Source organism: Notamacropus eugenii, chromosome 2 (genome assembly GCF_028372415.1).
Source record: "Notamacropus eugenii isolate mMacEug1 chromosome 2, mMacEug1.pri_v2, whole genome shotgun sequence".
In the NCBI taxonomy this organism is placed as follows: domain Eukaryota; kingdom Metazoa; phylum Chordata; class Mammalia; order Diprotodontia; family Macropodidae; genus Notamacropus; species Notamacropus eugenii.
Genome location: NC_092873.1, coordinates 238,637,131 through 238,661,872, shown reverse-complemented (window position 1 = coordinate 238,661,872; position 24,742 = coordinate 238,637,131). Strand labels below are relative to the sequence as shown.

The following is a 24,742-nucleotide window of genomic DNA, read 5'->3' as shown; positions in this document are numbered from 1 at the left end:
AGATGCTGTGGTGAGTGGGATAGTAAAACAATTAGGCAGATCATAAAAGTACTGCTTCATAATAGTTGATACCATGAAACATAAATTCGATACCGTAAAATATAAATTTGTGGAGAACCCAGTGAACATGATTTCATGATCTTTTCTAACTTTGTTTAGTAGCATTTGAATATAAGGCAGCAGATTTTATGAGTAATCAAAAGTTGAGGCTTGGTGGGACAAGATCTTTAATAGGAAAAATGAACAAGAGGCTTGAGAAAAGATGATAGTATAGAGGTGAACTAGATCACCAAAGGGTCAAGATGTGGAAGGGAGGAGAGTGTGTTCTATACAGGGGTGATGGCATGGGAAAGAAATAAAGAGTAGAAAAAGTGGAGGTCACAGTGTGTATAAAAATAAGTTTAGGGGATTCAAAGCTGATGGAGAGAGGGAATGAGAACACATTATGGTTGATAAAGAAATTTCAGAGTTCACTAATATGGTATGGAACACCTGCAATCAATGGTGTTACCATCTCTCTGTATAGCTGAGGTGAGGTACAGGAATAGGTCATGGGAGAGGAGCACGTTGAAAAATTGGAAAGTTAGGTTGTTTGAGGAAGTAACTATGTATATATGTATGTATGTATGTATGTATGTATGTATGTATGTATCTATCTATCTATCTATCTATCTATCTATCTAAATCCCCTAGTTAGGGCAGGAGTTGGGGAAAAGAGAAATGCTGTGCTAAGCACTGAGCTCATAGAGAAAAGGAGAGCGTTTTGGAGGTCATAGCTCTAGGATACTACGAGGGGACATAGTTGTTGAATTCTTGATTCAGTGATAAATATGGATTGAATGAACCTCAAAGAAGGAGAGGTAACTGAGTGGTGACAGAGAGAAAGCCTACAAGTGTGAAGAATGAGGAGTATTCTAACTCTTTCACCACTGCTGGTGAATCAGGGATACGAGCGAAAGTGTAGGCAGAAAAGCTACAGGAGGCAGCCAAGTCTCAATGAGAGAAGTGGGAAAGAAAGGAAAAGGAAAAAGTTTAATATAAATGTATATATGGAGCACGTAAGGCAGAGAGCACAATGGAAGGGGTAGGGTACTGTTAGAGTGGATGTAGTATAGGAGGATAGGAATAAGGAATTGGTCAAAGCAGGACAGAGAATGGAGTTTGAACAATGGTAGTTGAGGGTTGAGAAGGCTATAATGAGGTGAGAAGAGTATTAATTATTGAGGGATGAGTTCAAGTAAGGAGTGTGTTAATCACTGAGGAATGAGTTCAAAATTTTTCACCCATAGCAGTTCTTGAAGACCATGTACTAAATTTTAGAGGGGTCATTGTTGTTTTGAATCATGTCCAACTCTTCATGACCTCAACTGAGGTTTTTCTTAACAAAGATACTGAAGGAGTTTGTCATTTCCTTCTCCATCTCATTTTACAGTTAAGGAAAGTGAGTCAAACAGGGCTAAATGACTTGCCCAAAGTCAGGCATACTATAAATATATGAGGCTGGATTTGAATTCATGACTTCCTGACTTCAGGTCTGACCCACTATCCAACACACTGTTTAGCTGCCTCTATAGAGGGATCATAGTATAATAAAGTATCTTAGAGACCATTGAGTCCAACTTCCTTATTTTAGAGACACAGGAAATGGGGTAAGAGATGGGGTGAGATATAAAACAATGAAGCAGATGCTCACTGAAGGTGATCACCACTGGCATGGAGGAATGATACACAGAATCTCCATAGAAGACAAAGTCCTTCAGATGGTCCTATTTATAGGATTTATAGGATATTTTTAGAATTTATTATATCAAACCCTGGAAAAGCCAACCAGGCTCCTGTTGTTGTTGAGTTGTTTCACTCATATCCAACTCCTCATGGCCCCATCTGGGATTGCCCTGGCAAAGATGCTGCAGTGCCTTGACATTTCCTTCTCCAGCTCATTTCACAGATGAGGAAACTGAGGCAAATAGGGTCAAGTGACTTGCCCAGGGTCACACTGCTAATAAGTATCTGAGGCCAGAATTGAATTCAGAGCCTCCCAGCTCCAGGGCCAAGATTCTATCCATTACACCACCTAGCTGCTCCACCAGGCTGCTATAGGACAAGAGTAGATATGTATCAAAAATGCCTTTTGTTTTGACATACTCAAGGCCATTTCCTTCAGTTTGTGTGTGCTTGTATGTATTTATTTTTATCTTATGTATACCCAAAACATGACCAGTGAACTGGTCCCAGAATTAAACAGGAGAGAAGAGCAGACTGAATTGTTTTTAAGGAATTTCAACGTTCTTTTATTGACCCTGAGATTTCCCCTGAAACAGGTACATCTGTTTAGCCCCGCTATTCTGCTGATAACTTTGCATGCCTGTGAGTCATGGAACCCTTCAGTCTCCAAAGGTGAAAACTAATGATTAAAGCAAAATTTTGAGGTTCATCAGCAGTTGTTGATAATGCAAATAAGTAATCATGCAAGAAAAGGATCATGTAAAAATGTCTATAGGAAATGTCTAGCCAGACTCCTATCCACATCCCAAACTCAATATGTCTAAAACAGAACTCATATCCTCCTCCCCAAACCCTTTCCTTTCCCTAATTCTACTATTTCTATTGATACCATCCTTAGTCACTCAAGTTCACAGACCACTCATCCTTCCCACCCATCTCACATCCATTTTTTGACAAGTTTTATTGATTCTACTTGCACAATATAACTGACATCCATCCTCTTATTTCCATTATCAGATCATGATCCTACTTTAGAGTCTCATCAACTATTCCCATGCACTATCCTGATAGCCTAATTCATCTTCCTGACTCCAGAATTGTTTTTCTCCAACTCCTCCTTCAAATAGTTCCACACACAATATTATTAAAGCCCAAGAAGTCATCCAATGGCTCCCTTTGCCTATAAAATATATGCAAACTCTCCTGTTGCGTGTTAAAATTCTTCACAAATTGACTCCAACCTGTTTTTTCCAAGTTTTTACACATTACTCCCTTTGATAGACTCTTTGGGTTAGCCATATTGGTCTTTTTGTGATTCCCTGTATATAATGTCCAATCTCTCATCTTTGTGGCTTTTGCATAAGTCGTCCCTCATTCTTAGACCACAATCTTTCTCCACCTCCATCTCAAGGAATCTCTAACTTCCATCAAAGTTCAGACCAGAACTTAATAGAAGATATAACATACAAGAACCAAGAGAATAATAGGTTATATACCAAAGACCAATTACAAGGGACTCAATAAGGACAGACAGTTTACCTTTTATGTATGAAAAATGTAAAACATATGTCTAGGATTGTTATTAGTAATTGGGCAATTCAAGAAAGACTGGAGTAGACCTGAGCATGCTATGACTTTAAAAAGTAAAAACCATTCAGGAGTAGATAAAAAGAGTAATTATCCTATTCAAATGAGGTACAAGAGGAAGAACCAATACAGAGGAATTAGGAGAGGAAGGAGGGCTATTCTGGAAACCCACTTTCACCAGGAATGGGTTTAAAGAGGGAAACAATACATATACATCTTGAAGAGTATAAAAGTCTTCTAAATTTAGAAAGAAATAAAATACTAAGGGCATAAAGAAGGGGAAGAGGATGAGGGAGGGATCATTGGAGAAGGGGTAGGTCAAGTAATAGGAGAGCAAGATAGCAAGCTGTTGTTGAATTGAGTCTTTGAGAAGGAAATCTAGCCAGTAACCCCCAAGTTAATGAGGCAGCTTTCAGTCAACAAAATGCACCTTCTTTTGGGCAGAGCACCCTCAGGGAAGGAGATGGAGAGGAGGAGTAGAAGCAAAGTAGAGGGGCCAGGAGGGCTAGCAAATAAAAGATACACACAAACATAAAAACAAAGATTAGGAGTTAAAATTTGTTAGGGAAAGCATATGTTTATATATGTGTGTATGTATGTTTATATATGTACATGTTTATATATCTATATACAAATATAACCATGCTTAATTGTAGTCTCAGGGAGAGAAGGGAGAGTAAGGGGGGAAAAGAACAAAGGAAAAAGTGGACAGCAAAGAACAAAACAAAACCTACAAGGAAGCAAAGAAAACATGGGCAACTCTCAACAGAAAGTGTAGTATTTAATATGTAGGCTTTCTTGAAATGGAAATTTATTATGTATTTTGAATCCTTTCGTATTCTGTTGTGTACATGACATGTTTTTTTCTTATTTTATATTTTTTAATATATGTTTATAACAGTTTTTTCTTTTCTTATTATGTATTTAACTTTTAATAAAAGACATTAAAAACAAAAAAAAGTTCAGTTCAGGTAAGACTTTCAATAGAAATTTCTTTGAGTTTTTAGTTCCTTCCATCCACCAGAAATTATTTTATATGTATTTTGCTCATTTTTACTAATTTGAGTACATGCTGTTTCCCTAACAGATAAAGCTTCTTGAGGAAAAGGATTATTTTGTGTGTCTTTGTATTCCCTGTGGTTAGCATAGGGCCCATCATTTGGGAGGATTTTAATAATTGTTATATTGGATTGGATTGAAATATATAATTGAAGAAACAAGATGAGTCATGCATATAACAGGAATAAGGGATAACCAATGAACATCTCAAATATCCCATCAGTATCATCATGATAGCAAGAGAACTAAAGGAAATCCAAATGTGCTAGACTGATCCAATGTGGTCAGTTTGTAGGAGGTCAAAGACAAGAGTCATCCTAAATATTTAGGCATGAATGGTCACATCTTCATATAGAGGGAATATTCACAGTGATGAGTTTGTAGGTCCATTCAAATATTTGAAAAATGCACTATGAACTTTCTAGTAATAATAGAGGCAGAGAAAATGTTGCATAATGGAGAGAGTGCAAAATTTATAATAAGGATGATTTAAGTTAAAATATTTCCTCTCATGCTTGTTGCAATGGTAACCCTGGTTGAGTCATTCAACCTATTTGATCTTTTTTTCCTTATCTGTAAAATGTTAACAATTCAGATAGTATCAATCTCTTAAGGCAATTGTTTATCTTTAAGGAGATAATGTATAGAAGGTGGATTTATGATCTTGTTAATCTTAATGTGCCTGCAATGATGCTGATCATAACCCATCTACACCTGTCCTTCCTGCATGACACTTGTTGATGTTCTCTCATAAGTTCTTGACAGTGAGTTCTACTGAGTACAGTAAAGGTCTTCCTCATGATATCCTTGCAAGGATACTAGTGGAGCTCTTGAATTGTCTGTCATCCCTCAGCCTTGTACTCAAAAAGACCTAGTTCCTCTTCTTTTATTCTATTGTAAATTCTTTATCCTCATTAGTAGCATTTCTACCATCTTTTTAAGTACATCTGGGATTTTAATATTACTGTTTAAGAGTGGTGATTCTGTTGTCTTTGACAATAAAAATAGTTTGTTATGAATATCTTTATAGATCTTTTCCACTTCTCTTCCATTTGTTGTTTTCCATTTTCATAAGTGTCCTCAGGATGACTGTGGGTCACTCATCAAGTTTCTTTTAAAACTGTTTTGCCCTACCCTATCCTCAGTGCTTTTCTCTGCTCATAACTTTTCATTATCTATTTTCATGAGATTTTACAACTGTTATTACCTTTGGCTACCATTTTTTTCACGTTATCAAATAAGTAAAATATTCTCTGATGAGTGAACTTTTAAAGTTCTTTTGGTTTCTTTACAATGGAATTGACTTATTATCAATTAAACTTTAGAACAACATTATGATTGATGTTGATATAATTTCTATCATCCATTATTCATTATTTATTATCAATAGTTTGTTTAAATAGATCAGTATTGAGTTATTTCAAGTGAATATCAATGAATCAATGGATTTTAATTGAATTAGAAGTTTTTCTTAATATTATTCTTTCTTCTAATTTTATACAATCAGCTTTGTTCTATCAAGTTGCTGGTGTGGCTATACACAAATACCTGATTTGGGGATGACTCCCATGTTGACAACGAATCTTTTTGTCTGTTAAATTACACTGTATTTTATTTTTTGGTGATGTCATTCGGTACTTTGGTTCTGACCATATCTCGTGCCTAAGGAATATTTTCACAAAGAAAATATTCATGATATAGAGACATAAGACTTTCCTGCAATCCACTAGTCTTTGTCCTCTTTTATTCCTTATTCCTGATCTGGTTTTTTTTATACATTTCTCATCATCCTCACCTAGCTCACTTTTGCTTTGCAGCCTCTGAATATCAAAGTGTATTTTGATTCAATTCTGAAGATCTTATTGAATTCTTAATAGAATTTCTCTACCTCTCCATCTTCTGCAAACTGTGTTGGTGCATAAGCTACTCTTATTTTCATGGTGGTCATTTTTACAAATCTTATTATGAATAAATACTGCAATAAAAGATGACCAAATGTCCCATGAAATTATGCTTCTTGTTGCTTTTAAGTGCACAATAAAAACAACTCCACCAATCATTTTCTTTGCCTCTCCAATAAGTATCCATGAGTCATTCTTTCATTTTGCCGCTTTTTCTGGTATTGTTTATAACAAAAATGTCAAGACTGATGTGATTCAGCTCCCCAGTACTATGTCCACTATTAGTTATTGGGCACCAATTTCATATTTAAAGTAAGAAATCATTTATAACCTTTAACTGTAAATGTATTCTGAGTACCATCTCTCCCTTTCCCTGCCACTCTACCACCATCACCACAGAAGCAAAAGATAGGAATACTATATTGAGGGCTGTTTTATGTGGGGAGGGGGGGAGCAGGACATTTGTTTGTTTTTTTATGAGTTGCCATATAATTTATCTCCAAGTCAACAATCACTCCTTATAGCATTAGTCCAGCCCTAACAAATTAAATAAATAGACTAGCATTGATTAACTACCATGTGGAGGACACTGTGCCAAGTTCTGGGGTTCCAAAGAAAGGCAAAAACATTTCCTGTGCTCAAGGAGCTCATATTCTAATGGGAGAGACAACATGAAAGTAGACTTGTTGGAATCCCACTTGAAGAATTTCCAGCATATTACAACCTATCTGAACTTCATCTCTGCTGTCATAATTTTAAAAAATACAGGCTCACCTTCCTTTCATGATGAAACATTGGAATAGGGCATTTCAGCTGTTAGTTAATAGTATATAATAGACATTCATATTGCCGCATTTGTTATAAGCATCGATTCTTTTTTCAAGTTTTGAGGTTTTGAAGGACACTATTGATCACATATTCATTTCAGTTTCTCCACTTCTATAAATGACAGCTCTTTTCCTTTTCTCATTATAGGGAGGGGTGGTGCTCGGGGTTATGATGAGGGAAAGGCAAGACAGGACAATGTGATTTCTATCAGGCACGTGGATCACTTTTTTTTTTTATTTTGATCTATTTGCACAGAGGTCAGTTGGAAGATTTTGAAGTTCAAAATGACTGATAAGGGTTTTGCTTTTTTTTTTTTAACTTTTATCTTGACACCAGTATAAGTCAATTCAAGCTCCCTGTGCTTCCCAAGCAGCCAAGTTCTCCTTGGAGTATTACAGAATTGATTTTTTTTCAAGGCAAACTGCCCAGTTGCAGCAGGCAGGCTTAACTGGATGGAAGCCCCAATATCCAAGAACGGAGTCAGTAGATTGTGCCTCCTTATTTCCTTCAGAAGAGATTTCAACATTGAAAAATACTTACCTCTCCCCATGTTGATCACTTCTCACCTTTCTCAATACTATGAACTCCCTTTCAGGCTAGGTCCACATCTCTCTAAGGTACCTCCATTGATAGACATACAAAGAAACAGAGGGAACAAATACATTGTCTTTCATAAAGTGATTCCTAAGAACACAAATGCAAAAGGGAAGCAAAACTCAGCTTGGTTAATAAAATGTCTGAACTGGAAAGAATGTGTAAGATCGGGTCAGAGCCAAGATGGCGAAGTAGAAAGATGCACATACACATAGCTCCGAACCCACAAACCACAGAACTACAGAGGGGACTAACCCAGGGCAAATTCTGCACCCAGAGACCACGGAATATTGGAGCAAGGGAGATTTCTGTTCTGGAGAGACCTGCAAACCTCTCTCGGGGGGTCCTTCGCGCTGTGGACTGGGCGCCGGGTGGGGAAGAAGAGAGCAGCCCTACCGTGCCAGCGACACCATGAGAAAAAGATCCGAGATGGCTACGGGACGGGATCTCCAGCGGCCACGCGGGTCCCCCCACCCACAGAGGGACCTGCAAACCTCTCTCAAAAGGTCCGTTGCGCTGCAGACACGGTGCCCAGCCCGGACCTGCGGCGGCGACGGAGGCCGCGGCTCCGAGAGACACAGTTCTGAGAGGGCTCCGGAGGCGGGATCTTCAGCAGCAGCACGGGCCCCCCCACCAAAAGGTGACTGATGGGGGTAGGTGAGAGAGTCTCTTTGGTGGGTTGAGAGGGGAGTGAGGTGCCCCCATGGCTCGGGCCCCCCCGGGAGGTGGGGGCTGAGAGGCGGCTGCAGACGGGGGCTCCCCAAGCGAGTGGGAGCCTGGATCCATTGTGGAAGGTCTGTGCATAAACCCCCTGAGGGAATTGAGCCAGAGAGGCGGCCCTGCCCCTGACCTCAGCACCTGAACTTAATTTAACACTGAATAACAGCCCTGCCCCTGCCAAAAATCCTAAGGCGGGAAGCAGCATTTGAATCTCAGTACCCAAATGCTGGCTGGGAGGACCAGGAGGCGAGGAGGGTATGAGGAGAACATTCAGAGGTCAGGTCACTGGCTGGGGAGAATGCCCAGAAAAGGGAAAAGAGATAAAACTATTGAAGGGTACTTTATCAGAGAAAAGACACTTCCTCCCTTCCTTTCTGATGGGGAGGAACAATGCTTGCCATCAGGCAAAGACACAGAAATCGAGGATTCTGTGTCCCAGCCCACCCAATGGGCTCGGGCCATGGAAGAGCTCAAGAGGAATTTTGAAAATCAAGTTAGAGAGGTGGAGGAAAGACTGGGAAGGGAAATGAGAGGGATAAGGGAGAAGGATGAAAAACAGATCAGCTCCCTGCTAAAGGAGAACCAAAAAAATCTTGAAGAAATTGGCACCTTGAGAACTAGCCTAACTCAGCTGGCAAGGGAGGTGCAAGGGGCCAATGAGGAGAAGAATGCTTTCAAAAGCAGAATTAACCAAATGGAAAAGGAGATTCAAAAGCTTACTGAAGAAAATAGATCTTTCAAATCTGGAATGGTACGGATGGACGCTTTGGACTTTTCAAGAAAGACAGATATCTCAGAACATACCGCGCAGATTCGAAAAATGGAAGATAATGTGAAATATCTTATTGGAAAAACAACTGACCTGGAAAATAGAATCAGGAGAGACAATGTAAAAATTCTGGGACTACCTGAAAACCATGATCAAAAGAAGAGCCTAGACATCATCCTCCATGAAATTATCAAGGAAAACTGCCCTGAGATTCTAGAACCAGAAGGCAAAATAAATATTCAAGGAATCCGCAGAACACCGCATGAAAAAGATCCAAAAAGAGAAACTCCTAGGAGCATTGTGGCCAAATTCCAGAATTCCCAGGTGAAAGAGAAAATATTGCAAGCAGCTAGAAAGAAACAATTCAAGTATTGTGGAAATACAATCAGGATAGTACAAGATCTGGCACCTTCTACATTGAGGGATAGAAGGGAATGGAATAGGATATTCCAGAAATCAAAGGAACTAGGACTGAAGCCAAGAATCACCTACCCAGCAAAACTGAGTATAATACTTCAGGAGAAAAAATGGTCTTTCAGTGAAATAGAAGACTTTCAAATTTTCCTGATGAAAAGACCAGAGCTGGAAAGAAAATTTGACTTTCTAACACAAGAATGAAGAGAACCATGAAAAGGCAAACAGCAAAGAGAAATCATAAGGGACTTACTAAAGTTGAACTGTTTACATTCCTACATGGAAAGACAATATTTATAACTCTTGAAACATTTCAGTATCTGGGCACTGGGTGGGAGTACACACACACACACATGCACACACGCACACATACATAGAGACAGAGTGCACAGAGTGAATTGAAGAGGATGGGATCATATACTAAAAAAAAAAAAAATGAAATCAAGCAGTGAGAGAGAAATATTGGGAGGAGAAAGGGAGAAGTTATATGGGGCAAATTATCTCTCATAAAAGAGGCAAGCAAAAGACTTATTAGTGGTGGGATAAAGAGGGGAGGCAAGAGAAAAACATGAGATCTACTCTCATCACATTCCACTAAAGGAAAGAATATAATGCACACTCATTCTGATAGGAAAACCTATCTCATAATACAGGAGAGTGGGGGACAGGGGCACAAGCAGGATGGGGGGGAGGATAGAGGGGAGGGCATGGGGAGGAGAATGCAATACGAGGTCGACACTCTTCGGGAGGGAAAGGACCATAAGAAAATAGAAGTAATGGGGGACAGGACAGGATGGAGGGAAATATAGTTAGTCCTATACAACACAACTAGTATGGAAATCATTTGCAAAACTAAACAGATATGGCCTATATTGAACTTCCTGTCTTCCAAGGGGAAGGGGTAGAGAGGGAGGGAGCTAAAGAAGTTGGAACCCAAAGTGTTAGGACCAAATGTAATGTTCTTACCACTGGGTAACAAGAAATACAGGTTAAGGGGTCAAGAAAGCTATCCGGCCCTACAGGACAAAAGAGAAGACGGAGGCAAGGGCAGGGAGGGAGGATAGAGGAGAGAGCAGATAGGTCACAGGGGCAATTAGAAAGCTTGGGTCTGGGGGGGGGGAGGGGGAAAAAAGGGGAGAAAATTTGTAACCCAAAATTGTGTGAAAATAAATGTTAAAAGTTTAATAAAAAAAAAAAAAAAGAATGTATAAGATCACTTCATTCATGCCTAGAGTTTCTCTTCAGACTCTTTCTCCTTACCACCCTGGAGTGCTCTACCCTATGGATCTCCTTTCCTCCTTAAGTAACTATGACTCCCTCCTGGGGGACACCATTTTAGGAAGGACTCAGCCATATCTCACCTCACTTATCCCTGGACTCTTTCCAAACTCCTCTTCCATCTTCTCATTTGTCACATTGCTTCCAAGGTGAGTACCCTTCCCCTCCCCACCTTTCTATCTTCCTGTTTTCACATTTTCACATTATCTTTCCTCATTATTTTGTAAACTGCTTATTTGTATTTATATCCTTAATGATTAACACAGTACCTGGAACATAGAAAATCTGTCTTCTCTTCCTTTCCGCTCTCCCAGACAATTCTATGTCTCTCCTCTCCCCTTTGTCTCTCCCTTGTCTAATCTGCAGATTGAATTCCCTGGGTGTCCCAGTGCAATTTTTACAATGATATTAAGATTTTTTTGCCTGTTAAAACACTCCTCCTTTTCCCCCAGCTAGGTATTTGTATGAAGCTAAATTTTCTTCATATACTTCCAACCAAAGCAGTATATCTCAACAGACTGACTGCAGAAGTAGATATGACAGTCCAGCTCTCTTTTATTAAGGCAGACAATGAAGAGATTTGGAAAAATATGTAAAATAGCACTAAGTTTCTCATTCGCTTTTTTTATTTTGAAAAAGTTATTTTGCATAAATATGTTGTTTATGTTAACATGTAATGAGTTCATCATTATTTTAAAGGAATAAATATTTCAATAACATTATCAGTTTTATTGTAAATATTGATAGTGTTAATTCTCTAGCCATAAACTTTGGGAGGTCCTTAACAATTTTTAAGAGCGTAAAAGGATCATGAGAACAAAAAGTTTGAGAATTGCTGGATTAGTGGCCAGGTTGGACTTGTTTAGCCAGTGGTTCTGTGACCTTACTCCACATGCACATACAGTCTTATTTCCTTTCATTTGGCCTATATTGGTTGAGAACCCTACATATGTACTTATTCTCATGACTGTCCTTCAGCCGTCATGAGAGAGCCAGTTTAGATCTTGGAATCAGGCAAATTATTATTTCCTTGAGTAATCAATGAACCTGTCCCTGAATTTTGGAAACTATTTCCTAATGCTCCCCTGAACTACTACTACATTTGAAATTGTTTCAATTTATCCCTTGTATCCTTATTTGATCCTTGCAATATTTTCTTCTTAAGGTATTTGTTTTTCTTATTAGATGCTGCAGTTAACCTAAGACATTTTACATCTTTACAACATGAAATGAAAGGAGGAATTAATCATTGTCTCATTTAATTTGCTCAACACAGTCTACAAATCCAGACATTTCAGGGCCCCTAAGAAATACTTTGGAAATGAAAGTGGGATGAATAGGATTGGTTTTATAGAGCTTGGGCCAAAAGTCCAAGGATTGTCCATAGGTTCAAATAGACAATGAATCAACTAGATAATAGAATCAGAAAGGAACTTTGAAGTCATCTTATCTAATTTCCTCATTTTATAGACAAGGAGACTATGGCCCAGAGAGAGGAAAGGTATTGATTTACAAACAAGTATTTCAAAAATTGGTTATATCATGACTTTTTTTTTGGATCTTCTTTATTTCCTTTGGCCAGAGACCCAAGAGAAAGCATCTTTTTTCAAAGTTTGATTATTCAGTTTGGGGATAATCTGGTCAATTCTTTCTATATCTGCTTCCTCTTCTCCTACCACTGGATTTTACCTATTTTACTACCAAACACTGGCGTTGTTTACTAACCAACTCAAAATGCATTTATGAAACAGTTATTAAACACCTACCATTTTCAATACACTAGAGATGCAAGAGTAAAATAATATTAATTTTTTCCTGCCTCATAGGAGCTTACACTCTTTTGGGGATATGCTATCTTTAAACATCACAAGTACAAAATAATTAGAAGAGGTATATAGTTCCACCAACTAGCACCTTCTTTCCAAGGTTGTTGTGAGGATAAAAAATGAGATAATATTTATAAAGTGCTTTGTAAATCTTCAAGTACTCTGTAAATGTTAGCTGTTATTGTTGCTTTTATATACATTGTTAAATGGCTTATTTAAATCATTAATCCAATTTGCTATTCACAAGAATAATTTGTATGTGTTTGCAAATACCAACACTCTTTAAAATCTAAAATTAAAATCTAGAAAGCTCCTTTCTTAGAGAAAAGGTTAAATTTCCCAATAACTGAAAGTGCTACCTCCTCAGAAATATTTGGAGTAATAAATTTATTACATAAAGGCCAGTCTCATAAGTAGAAGGTAAATAACCCCATTTAGAATAGATATACCTCTAATCAACCAGGTTGAAAGGGGTGAACAGGGTAAAAGGAGGCCATTAACAGAAAATAAAATTAATGTTACTCATTTTAACTATGCTTCTTGTATTTTTTTTTCCTGCCTACAAAACGTTGGTTAGAGGGATAACTTCTCAGCTTTGCCCAGAGTTAAAGAGAGAGGGAGGATGGGAGACAGAGACTGGGGTACTAACTGAAGGAGACACAGGACATTGTATCAAAAGGGTTGGCAGCACTGGGGCTCAGGGCAGTAGGAGAAGTGAATGCAGTGGCGGAATATCCTGTGGCTACGGTGACTAGAAGTGACTGAAGTATGGTACTTCAATAAAATTGATCATTAACCCTTGATGGCTTCTGCTGTGTGTTGTTTGGTTAGAATTTGGTAGGAGAAGAATATGCAGAATTGATAGCAATCCTTTAGACCACTGGCATGATTTGTTCTACAACCAAATAAGAAACTGTGGCTGAAGGTAGGGGAATATTCATGAAAAAAAGACGCCTGGAGAAACTGGGGTATTTTCTATGGTGGAATAGACTATTAAAGACATTTAAATTGTTTTCTTTTATTTTTACATCATTTGAATTTCCCAGTTAATCTATTCTTCCTACTCCCACCCCTTCAGTGAGTTTTCTCTTATAATAAAGACAAAAATGGAAAGAAGGGGAAAATTCAGCAAAAATAGCCATGCATTGAAAAATCTGACGTAGCTCATTTCTGGGAGATGTCTTCTCATAGATCTTCTTTGGGGTCAGTCAATGTCTTTCCGTATCTCATTTTTGTGGATGAACATAGTTATAATTTCAAATAATTCAGTGCCAATTATTTTGCTGATCTTTCCATTTAAGCTGTTGTAGTCAATGTGTATATTGTTATCCTGATTCAGCTTACTTCACTTTGCAACAATACATGTGCTTTTGCATTTTCTTCTATGTTTATCATATTAACCACTTCTTAAACCACAGTCATATTTCCTTTAATTTATGTACTATAGCTTGTTTGGCCATTCTTCATTCAATGATAGGCCATTTCTATATGCCTCACCCCCAGCCTCCCGTTGATGTTCTGGCATCATAAAGATTTCTAGTCTATTTTTAAAAGGCAGATCAATCATGCTGGGAAATGTTAACATAGAAATTCAGAACTTTATTATAGGAAGGACCTGGAAGATCACCTCCTCTGATATCATGTCATTTTATGCATGAGGAAACCAGAAGTCCAGAGAAGAGATGTGACTTGCTCAGTCACACAACTAGAACAGGAAAGTAAAAATTAAAAGCCAGTGTAATTTCCATGAGACTGTATGATATGTACAGTATCACACAATCTTTAAAAAAACAAATATATGTTAACGAGAAAAAAGAAAGCCAACATTATCTAGCTAATTCTGTTATATGTTGTGTACAAGATAGATCATCTTTCTCTGAAAAGTAAATTTGTTTTCTCTTGAAAATCAAAATGCTAAACCTTTAGCAATTTTGAAAATCACAAGAAAAAATAATTAATAGTGTCTGAATTCACTGGGTCCTTCAACTTTGCTTCTATAGTCACCCAAACTGAGCTGGTCATTTGTTCTTCCAACCATTTTAACTTTTCTCTCAGATTCTCTTTGCTAGTCACTTTTCAAGGATGATGTCTCTCCTTGGTCTCCAGTATTGATTAAGTTTTACCAACCTTTAATTATATGTTATAATCTCATGACATAGCTCCATTCCTATTTCTTAGGACAGCTATTTTCCTTCATTCAGTTTACTCTTTTCAGCCCTGACAAGTATTTTCTTAGTATTTTCTCATCACCTTTCTCTTAGGCAAGGTCATCCTTTCCACCAACTCTCCCACCAATCAATGACTTTTCCTAGCAAGAACTTCAGTTTGGCCCCAAATTCTGAAATCCGCATTTTTTTAGCTCATTCCAGTTTCTGGCTATCCTAAAATGAGCATCACAACTCATAAGATAACTTGTTGTTTATGGGTAAAAATGCAATTCAGAAAGTGCGAAAATAGAGATTATTTATCACAGAAGGACAATAAAGAGGAGGGGTGATGCTATCAAAACTCAGGTTGGCCTGAGGGAGCACACTTTCCTGCCTTTTGATTTTGGATTGCATGGTTAGTTTATATAATTTACGTCTTAACTACTGGATCCTCATTGCCTCCATTGATGAGACTTCTTTTTTCTGTCATTGTTGATTACTCCTTGATTAGGTAGGGATTTCTTTCTATGCTTCCTTATTAGACACTATTTGGTAGGCTCTTAAATGCTTGTTAATTCATTGATTTACAAGTAGCTTAAATATATGTGAGTTACCTTTAGAATTGGCTTTTGAGACAACAGGGTCTGGGTTCTGAAATGAAGGGAATTGATTGGACATATACAATCACTTCCCTGGAAGGAATCAATCAGTCAATTAACAAATATTTATTAAACACCTATTTATTATGTGCCAGGCACTGTGTGCTAGGCACTGGAAATATAGGTAAAAGGATTAAAATAGCATATATTCACAACAAGCTTACATCCTAATGAGGCAGCCAAATACCCATAAAATAATAGTTAAGGCATGGAGTGAATAAATGTGAATATATATGAAGTAGTTGAACACAAGATATTTTGGAGACCAGACAACCATGTATACCAAGGAAGAGTCCTCTGGGGAAGGAAGGGCTCCAAGGAATGGTTGATAGCTATACACGAAAGACCAACTCCTGCTCCAAATTGCCCAAACTTAAGACAGAAGCAAGAGAGCTGTAGTGACAGAAATTCCTGGGCCAGTCAAGATGTTCTACTAATAAAAATAACTGGCATTTATGTAGTATTTAAAATTTGCAAAGTATTTTTTGTATTTTAGTATTAATTGAGTCTCACAACAACCCTCTGAGGTAGATAATAATTGTAATAATCTCAATTTATAGATGGGAAACAGAGGACTGAGGAGGGCAAGGGACCTGTCTATGGTCAAATAATTAATCAGCATCTGAGTTGCCATAATAGCATTTGCTAGAGAGGGATTTGCACCCAAAATTGTTCTAACTCCAAGTCCATCACTCTCTGTGCTCCATTCTGCTTCTCAAGTTTCTAGAGCAAGCCTTCATGGCTTAGCACAGTACATGGTGCATAGTTAGTACTTAATATATTTTAAAATATTTAACAGAATTGAATTTCTTCCACCAAGTCTCTGGACCAAATGGAAGCTAAAGCTGAGGAGGAGCAAGTTATGGGGCTAGTAAAGTGATCCTTGTCCTTTCTTGTGAGTTATGCAGACTGGAAGTGGGTTGCTTGACTATCAAATCCAAGAGTTTTCTTATGTGATGGTTTCTCAACTCCACAGTCATACTGTAAGTGTAGAGGTGTCCAAAACATTCCTAGCCAGCAACACTTCCTAGTTCTGCCCCATCCTGATGAAAACGTAATTAGACAATATTGAACAAAATAAGTAAAAATACAACAGAACATAGATAATGTTAACATGGAGTTTTCCAAGTCAATATGTGGCTAAAAGGGAGCCTTACATATAGTTTAATGGTTCCCATTTCTATCTGAATTTGATGCCATTGCTCTACTCTAGAGGACTTTTTATTAGCTGGTAAAGGTGAGATTCACTGGGAGGGATGGTTGTTCAACTGTCTAGCAGTCCCAATCACATTCTAATTGTAGTGGACTATGCCTCAACCCTTGATTAATATATAGTCTAATTATCAGTCATTGAGGAGGTAGAGGCTTGCTGGATAGGAAGAAGATTGCCTTGATTATTGTCTCAGATGTGAGTCCTTTGCATTTTTGTCAGGCTAAGTAATTCTGTAGTCAGTGTTTTGTTAGTTTGAGTATTTGAATGGGAGGTAAGGGTACTTTTCCTTTGGTTGTGCATGCCTAGAAATGAGTTACATTTTGATGTACTCCGAAGAATATCTGGGTGGAGGCATAAACCAAATAAGGATTCCTATGAGGAGCTCCCCAAGATTGATCCTGGCCCATCTCTAGATCCAAAGTTTTGGTTCTGGACCATAGGTTGCACTTTTCATATACTGGATGTTAATTAGTCTATTTATGGTTCTACCAATACTACCAGTGAAATCAAAGTTGAATAGAAGTGAAGAACATCATTGTTGATAGTATTACTAATGTTACTATAGCTATTAATTTTTCTGCACAATTACAATTGATTATATAAATGTTCCTTTCATTCCCTCTCATTTTACATGGAAATAAATTTTAAAATAGTACTGAAAAGTAAAGTGGATTTCCTGTTAATTACAGTGTGTGGCAATTAAACTTATTCCCAACCCTGATTTCAAACATTAAATCATGTTCCCTCCCAGAGAATTAAGGGCAGAGCACAGGGGAAAGCAATGAAAATGTAAAATGCTAAACAGTTCTTACATGTCAATGTCTAGAGAAAGTAGAAAAGGAAGCACAGAAGAGTTAGATTCAGGAAAACAATATAATAAGGTGTAAGCAAGAGAGCAATAAGGCTAGTGGGGACTGTTACTTTTAGGTCAAATTTAAGGAATATAGTTAAATAGTCATGATCACTTAGTTAACATTACTCACAGAAGCTTTAAGGTTCTCTTAAGAATAATAGTGATTAATTTTGTGAAATTAAAAATCAGTATTCCACAGAAATAACTACATTGGAGTCTCACTATTATATTCTCCTTGTGTTTGTGTTGCTAGAACTGTTTATAAATGTAACCTCTTTTCAATTCTTTGTATACTTCAATAATTAGATTGATTTGGATAGAATCCAGCAGTCACCTGACTTGTACCAAAATATCTTCTCTTGCCAGGATCATCTAATGACTTCAATGAAGGGAGAGACAGATTAACTCATCTTTAAGCTAGTTATAGAGTTTACTGATAATCTACAATCCACCAAGGGAATACTTAGTTACCGACAAGGATACAAGGAGACATGTGTTTCTACTTTTCTGCCACATTTAGGTCCCAGACTTGGGCTGGTTCTAGGAAATGAAGCTACATTGTAACCACAAGCCAGGTAATTGGTCCTTTCTAGACTATTAACCCACTTGGAACAGCCTAAGAGAGTTAAGGGTCTTATATCTTCATATTGAACTTGGACTAGACAAAGGGAGACTGGAAAATAGCCAAATGCATTCATGCTAGAAATAGAGTAAAGGAATATTCATATTAGTATAGTCTCTTAGGTACTGTGTGGTTCCGCCTTATGTATCCACCAGTCATAGTCTAGTGCTGATTCTACCTCCTAGTGGGCTGGGGCGTACGGGTAAAGGACTGAGCCTAACCAGTCTGTATGAGTTCTACAGCAAATAGTTCAATTGTAAAGTGTCAGTGAACCTAAAAGAAAATAATCAGCCTTTTCTTGCCAGTATATTAGGATTTGCCTTCTAATTATATACACTGTCCTTATACAGCTGAAATAATTGTGATTCTAAAAGAAAAAAGAAAGCATGAGGGTTTATTTTTTTTTATTAAAGGTATTAAGAGAGGAGCTTGATCAGGAAACTTCTTGCTCAATTTGATGAGCTTTGGGGATGGTGAGTATTTGCCTGGTGTTACAAAAGCACTGCCCCTTGAGAGTGTGGGCATGCGCATTAACAGCTGCATAAGAGAACAAAAGACAACTTGTCTTCAGAGACCTGGGCTGCCCTCAGGAAATTTGGCTGGTTAATACTTTGTGTTGACCTGTAGTAATAAGCTGACAGATCTACTCAAACTTTTTCTCTCTTTTCACTTTTTCCATTGCACCTTTCCTCCCCAGAGAGCAGCATGGCAGAAAAGATTTCTCCTTTTTTCTACCCTAGCCAACTGAGTGGTTGTGCTGTACTTTTACAGATGACCTCAGAGGAGAATTCCTAGACTTCATGTCCCTGCTTTCTTTCTTCCTTCCTCTAAGCAATGGTCAGAGAACCAAGAATGAATGTTCCTATTTTAAGGGATGGCAACATTATCAGAGGAATGGTAGAGTAGGAATTCTGTAGAAATCAGAGTTCTTACAGAAACACATGGTAGAAGTGGACATATGCTTTCCCCCATGGTCCAAGAGAGGAGCACATGGACAGTGTTCTTGATCCCCAATCTCACACATAACAAATTAAGAAATTTTCATTTCCTATGAAACATAATCCAGAATCTAGATTTCTATCACAGAAGAGAGAATTTCTGGAAAATTCTAGCTTTATGGGTTACCTCAACAGTAACACCAAGTTTGAGAGTCTAGGGGTTGAAACTTCCACAAAAAGAAAGAGAGTTCCTGAAAAGCCAGTCTGTTGATCACAAAAAGGTGGAATGCCAATTTGCTTCTCCTCCTGTTGCCATCTCTGGCTCCCCATCCAGGACAGCAGAAAAAGGTTTATAGTCATGGTATAGGGAAGAAAGAGATCAGGACCTTTCCCACTTCCTGCTATTAAAGTGGGTTATTCAGACAGGTTTTGTGGGGAGGAGGGAGTACCTTGTCTGTCCAGCAGTATACATGTGTATTTGCCTTCCTGGAGGTATCCAGACCACAGGGTGACACTACAAGTCTGGTAGAAGTGGATAAGGATTCTAGAAGACCTACATTCAAATCGTCTGATACTTGCTATGTGAACCTGGTCATTGTTGCTATTGTTGAATCATTTTTCAGTCATGTCCGACTCTTCATGAGCCCATCTGGGGTTTTCTTAAGAAAGATACTAGAGTGATTTGCCATTTCCTTGTCCAACTTATTTTTACAGATAAGGAAACTGAGACAAACAGGATTAAGTGACTTGCCCAGGCTTACACAGCTAGCAAGTGTCTGATGACAGATCTGATAACTCCTAAAGATGAATCTTCCTGATTCCAGGCTTAGTACTCTAGATCTGACACTCCATTTACTGGACAACCTAGCTCTGCCCATGTGATCCTTGGCAAACCACCTAGCCTCTGTAAGCTTCAATTTATCTTGTGGTCTGAAATAAAGGCTGACATGCATTTGTTACTGAACAGGATCTAAGGACTCTGTTGCCAAATCTGTGGAAATCTGGACATCAAGTATAAACAAACCATATCAAAAGATTTCCCACAAAGGAAGTGGCCCTCCTGAGATCTGTCCAATAGGTTAGATCCAGTCCATGATAGTCCAGAATTTAGAGAGCTCTGAGTTACAAGTTACTAGGAATGAAACTTAAATCCTTAAATATAATTGTATGGCCAATTACTTAAGTGAATGCACCAAAAAGTACCAGTTGAGCACCAAATCTGTAGCCTTGTAGGTTAGGAAATGTAATTTGAACATTTATCTTTTGAGGACTTTCTATATTAACATCTTAGTTATCAAACATACTTAACATGTTTAGTTATCTGCATAGTCACATTTTCATAGTGCCTTACAGTTTACAAAGTGCTTAAGGTACGGTGACTCCAAGAGTAATTTCATTTATCAATATACCCCAATACTATCCAATATTCAAAGGACAAAAAAGACCCACACTGCATGAATGTTTTATTATAATATACTATTGAAACATTTTTATACCAACTATTATTAATATTATATGAGAGTAAAGCATTGGATGTGATTCAGAAAATGTACCTTATATCATGAGAAGAAAATTTCTTGAATTGGAGAAAATGCACTTTTAGGTTTTCTGAACATGTGTTATTACTGTATATAAAGGAGGCCTCTGTTTACTGTATAGTTCATTGAACCATACAAGATGTCACTGGGGATTTGGACTTCCCTGTAGGCAGGAGGAAAGTGATGAAAACCTAACTGAGAATCCTGGAAGCTGCAGTATTCACAGCCCTGGAAAAAAGTGGGGCTGGGGTAAATTTGCCACTGGAAAGTGGGATTGCCATGATGGTAAGAGTTATTTTTTTTTAATATCTCTGAAACATAACAGTCAATCAGCCTTCCTGTAGTCTGTCAGAGGATGGTTGGAGTCTGTCTCCAACACAGATGGTGTTGTGTGAAAAGAAAGCAGACAGCAACTGCAGGGGTGGTTTTAAGGGCTAATCAGGGAGAGAACAAGGTACCCTGATCTAACACAGAGAAGGAAATAGACAGCAGTCAAGAGGGTGAATGTGAGAGGGCTTTGGGTCTCTGCAGGTATCTCTGAAGAAAGAATTTGAACCAAAACTGCTCATTACAATGGCCACTTTAAGAACTAAGGGAAACCAATTTTTTTTTCAAATATTCTTTTCTATACCTGCTTCCTAAAATGCATTTATGTGTGAACTTTCTGATTAATTACTTAAGTGGTTTCTGTATCTATATCTAGTCAAGTGGTTCTCAAACTATTTGGTCTTAGAACCCCTTTGCACTCTTAAAAATTACTGAGGATCCCAAAGAGCTTTTGTTCTTATGTGAGTTACATCTATTGATATTTACTATATTACAAATGAAAACTTTTAGTGCTATTTTAACAACAGTTTTGACCTTGTGGACCCTCTGAAAGGGTCTTAGAGACCCTGAGGTGTTCCCAGGCCACACTTTAAGAATGGATGCTTTAGTTTAATGCTTTCATGTAGCAAATGAAGAAACTGGAGCTCAGAGAAGTAAACTAGCTTATATCAGGTAACAGAGGTTGTAACAGAAGCAGGATTTGGACCCAGGTCTCCTGACTCTAAAACCAGTGCGTTTTCTTATTCCAGTTTTACAGATAAGAAACTGAGGCCTGTAAAGGTTACTTGACTCTTCCAGGATAATCTGGTAAGTTAAGTGGTAGAACTCAGTCTTGAAAACTTGTTATTCCTTCCAACACAGAAAATTGATTATTTGAAAGGATTGTTAAATTAATTGATAAGTTAAACAAAGACAATACATATTTCAAGAGTATTGCTTATTTTATTTTTTTACATTAATTTATTTATTTTTAGTTTTCAGCATTAACTTTCAAAAGATCTTGAGTTTTAAATTTTCTTCTCTCTCCCCTCCACTCTCCCCAAGGTGGCATGCAATCTGATATAGGCTGTACATATACATTCATATGAAGCATATTTTCACATTAATCATGTTGTAAGGAAGAATTAGAACCAATGGGAGGAACCATTGAGAGAGAGGGCAAATAGTCTGCTTCAGTCTGCATTCAGATTCCAAAGTTCTTTCCCTGGGTGTGGATAGCATTTTTCATCATGAGTCTCTGGGACTTCTCTTAGATCCTGAATTGCTAAGAAGAGCTAAGTCAGTCATTGTACAATGTGACTTTTACTGTGTACAGTGTTCGCTTGGTTCTGTTCATTTCACTCAGCATCATCGTCTTTCCAGGTTTTTCTGAAGTCCAATATTGCTTATTTTAAGCAATTTATTATTTGTACATTATTTTTCCCCTTCAGTTAGGAAGTTTCCCAGTCTGGTAGCAGAGTGTGAACTTTGCTTTACTGTACACCAGGTATGTTACTAAAAGGATTTACCTTTCCTTGAACACCTTTTAGTCATACAGACTGTAACGGACCAAGATGTTGGTCATTTTGTAAACTGGAGGAAGAGTGCTTCTAGCTTCCAATTGTCCTATTAAGAACTGCTTCACTTTGGAATTTAGCTCACTAAGGAGAAATATTATCTTTTAATGAAATAGACCTCTTTCTGGCTATAGAATACTTTGCACTAAAATTTCCTATGCAAATGCCTTCAAGCCTGAAGAAAACATGGGAGTTTGCAGGACCACATGCTGTGAGGCAAGGATTGACTCATAGACACATAGAATTTGAGCATTGAGAAGGGCCTTTTAAGATCTCATCTAACCTCATTTTACAGGTAAAGAAACAGTGACCCAGAGAAGGGAATTGAATGACCCTAGGTCATAAAGCTTGTTAATGAAGAGGAAGACTGCAGCCTTGAGCTCCTGCCTTCTGGCCTATATCAATTCAGTTTAATTCAATGAATTCTCTAAAAAGTGTCTACTAGGGACAAAACATGAGGCTGGACACTGGGAATGCAGAGGTGGAAGGCAACATAGCTTCTGCTTTCTTTCTTTTAAATTTATTTTGTTTTTAATTTATGGACTAAAACAAGCACTTCCATAACAGCTTAATAAAAAAAGAGGATTGCACATGAAACTGAAAATTTCTTATGTACAACTTGCTATTCCTTTTAAATATAGAATAAAGTTATCATGTAAATTTCTTTTTCCCTTTTTTTTCTTCCCTCACCCCCACCCTATCTGGGAAGATCAGAGTAGGTCAAGAATTTCCAGCCTCTCCAAATTTCCCCCACAAACACACAGAACATTGCAACAAAACCAACAGAGAACATCAAAAATACAGGGGCATAGCTCCTGCTTTCCAAGAATATGCAGTCAAGTAGAGGATTATAAATTGCACAAGCAAAGAGATTTAATACAATTTAACGTGGTAGGTACATTGCATTGGGCAAGTAGAGAGGTGTCAGGAATTCTAAGGTGGATGGGTCATTTCTACCTGAGATGCTCAAGGGAAGGCCTCATACTAGCACCTCAGCTGAGTTTTGAAAAAAGGGAGAGATGTTGAAAAGTGAAGATATAGAAGGGACCTCTTCTAGGCATAGAGGATTGTATGTGAAAAGGCATGGAAACAGAAGAGGACAGAGAGATATCTGGGAATGACAAGGAGCCCAGCTTGGCTGGAGCCTAGAGTATGTGAAGGGGAATAGTGTGAAACATGAGTGGAAAGGTAGGTGGAGGAGCAGATTGTAGAATGCTTTGAATGCCAAGCTAAGGAGGAAGAATGTTGTAAAGGTGGGGTAGCTGGATTTGGAAGTTAGAGAAACAAAGTCCAAATTGCATCTCTACCACTTTCTGTCTATATGACCTTGGACAGGTCACTAAGCTTCTTGAGAAAATTTTGAGGTGTGAGGAAAAAAGAGGTGAGGGAGTTTAGGTCTCATTCTTGTTACTTAAATTAGAAGCCAAGTCATCAACTGAAAAGAGAGAAAGGTGGGGTGAAATTTGGGACTTGAAGAGAAAGAAGACAAGATCTAGAATGGTAGAAGATTGTTAGGGAATAAATCAGAGATTTAAATGGATCCTGTTTGTTGAAGTTAGATAGTATACACTTCTAGTGGACTAAATCAGTTTCTTTACATTTTTCAACAGTGTGAAGTGGCTTGACACCAGGTTAGGTAAAGATTGGAGGGTCAGGATGGTGGAGTATTGGTAATTCAAAAATGCCTTGTTGAAATAGCTGGTTAAAAGGAAAAGATTATTAAAGGAAGAGAAGTAAAGTAATAATAGATTATTCTGGTTTGTCCTTCATTGTTGAAGAAGACCATGACATCAAGGAGGTGATGAACATGACTTGCAATTGAATTTGACTTGAGTGAGGGAAGGCTGTGCAAGTCATCAGCCTCACTTTCTCCTCCATAGCCATCTGGGTCCAGTAGCCAGATATCAATCAGGATGACTGGAGATCACCCACAATAACAGATAATAGATTGGGAGAAGAGGAAGAAAAAATGGTACAAGTAGTCATGAAGAAGGGAAAGAGTGATTTCAGGAGGAGTGAGTTGTTGTAGAAGGTGGAAGGACAGGAATATGATTGAAGAGGGGATTTCAAGATTCAGAAACTTGGATCTTGAAGTTTCCAGTGAAAGTTGAAGTCTAAGGTAGTTATAGCCCTGGTATGAAGCTGAGGTAGATTGGGGATAGGACCTAAATGCTGGATGGCACCACAA

At 37.9% G+C, this 24,742-nt stretch overlaps 1 long non-coding RNA gene across 1 annotated transcript; it reads left to right on the top strand.

The window, feature by feature from the left end:
* The first annotated feature begins 17,314 nt into the window (after positions 1-17,314).
* On the top strand, positions 17,315-23,806 carry LOC140527029 (uncharacterized). The gene is made up of 4 exons (XR_011974648.1): positions 17,315-18,148; positions 18,609-18,668; positions 21,748-21,805; positions 22,850-23,806. It is a non-coding gene; the product is annotated as an uncharacterized lncRNA (long non-coding RNA).
* The last annotated feature ends 936 nt before the right edge of the window (positions 23,807-24,742 follow it).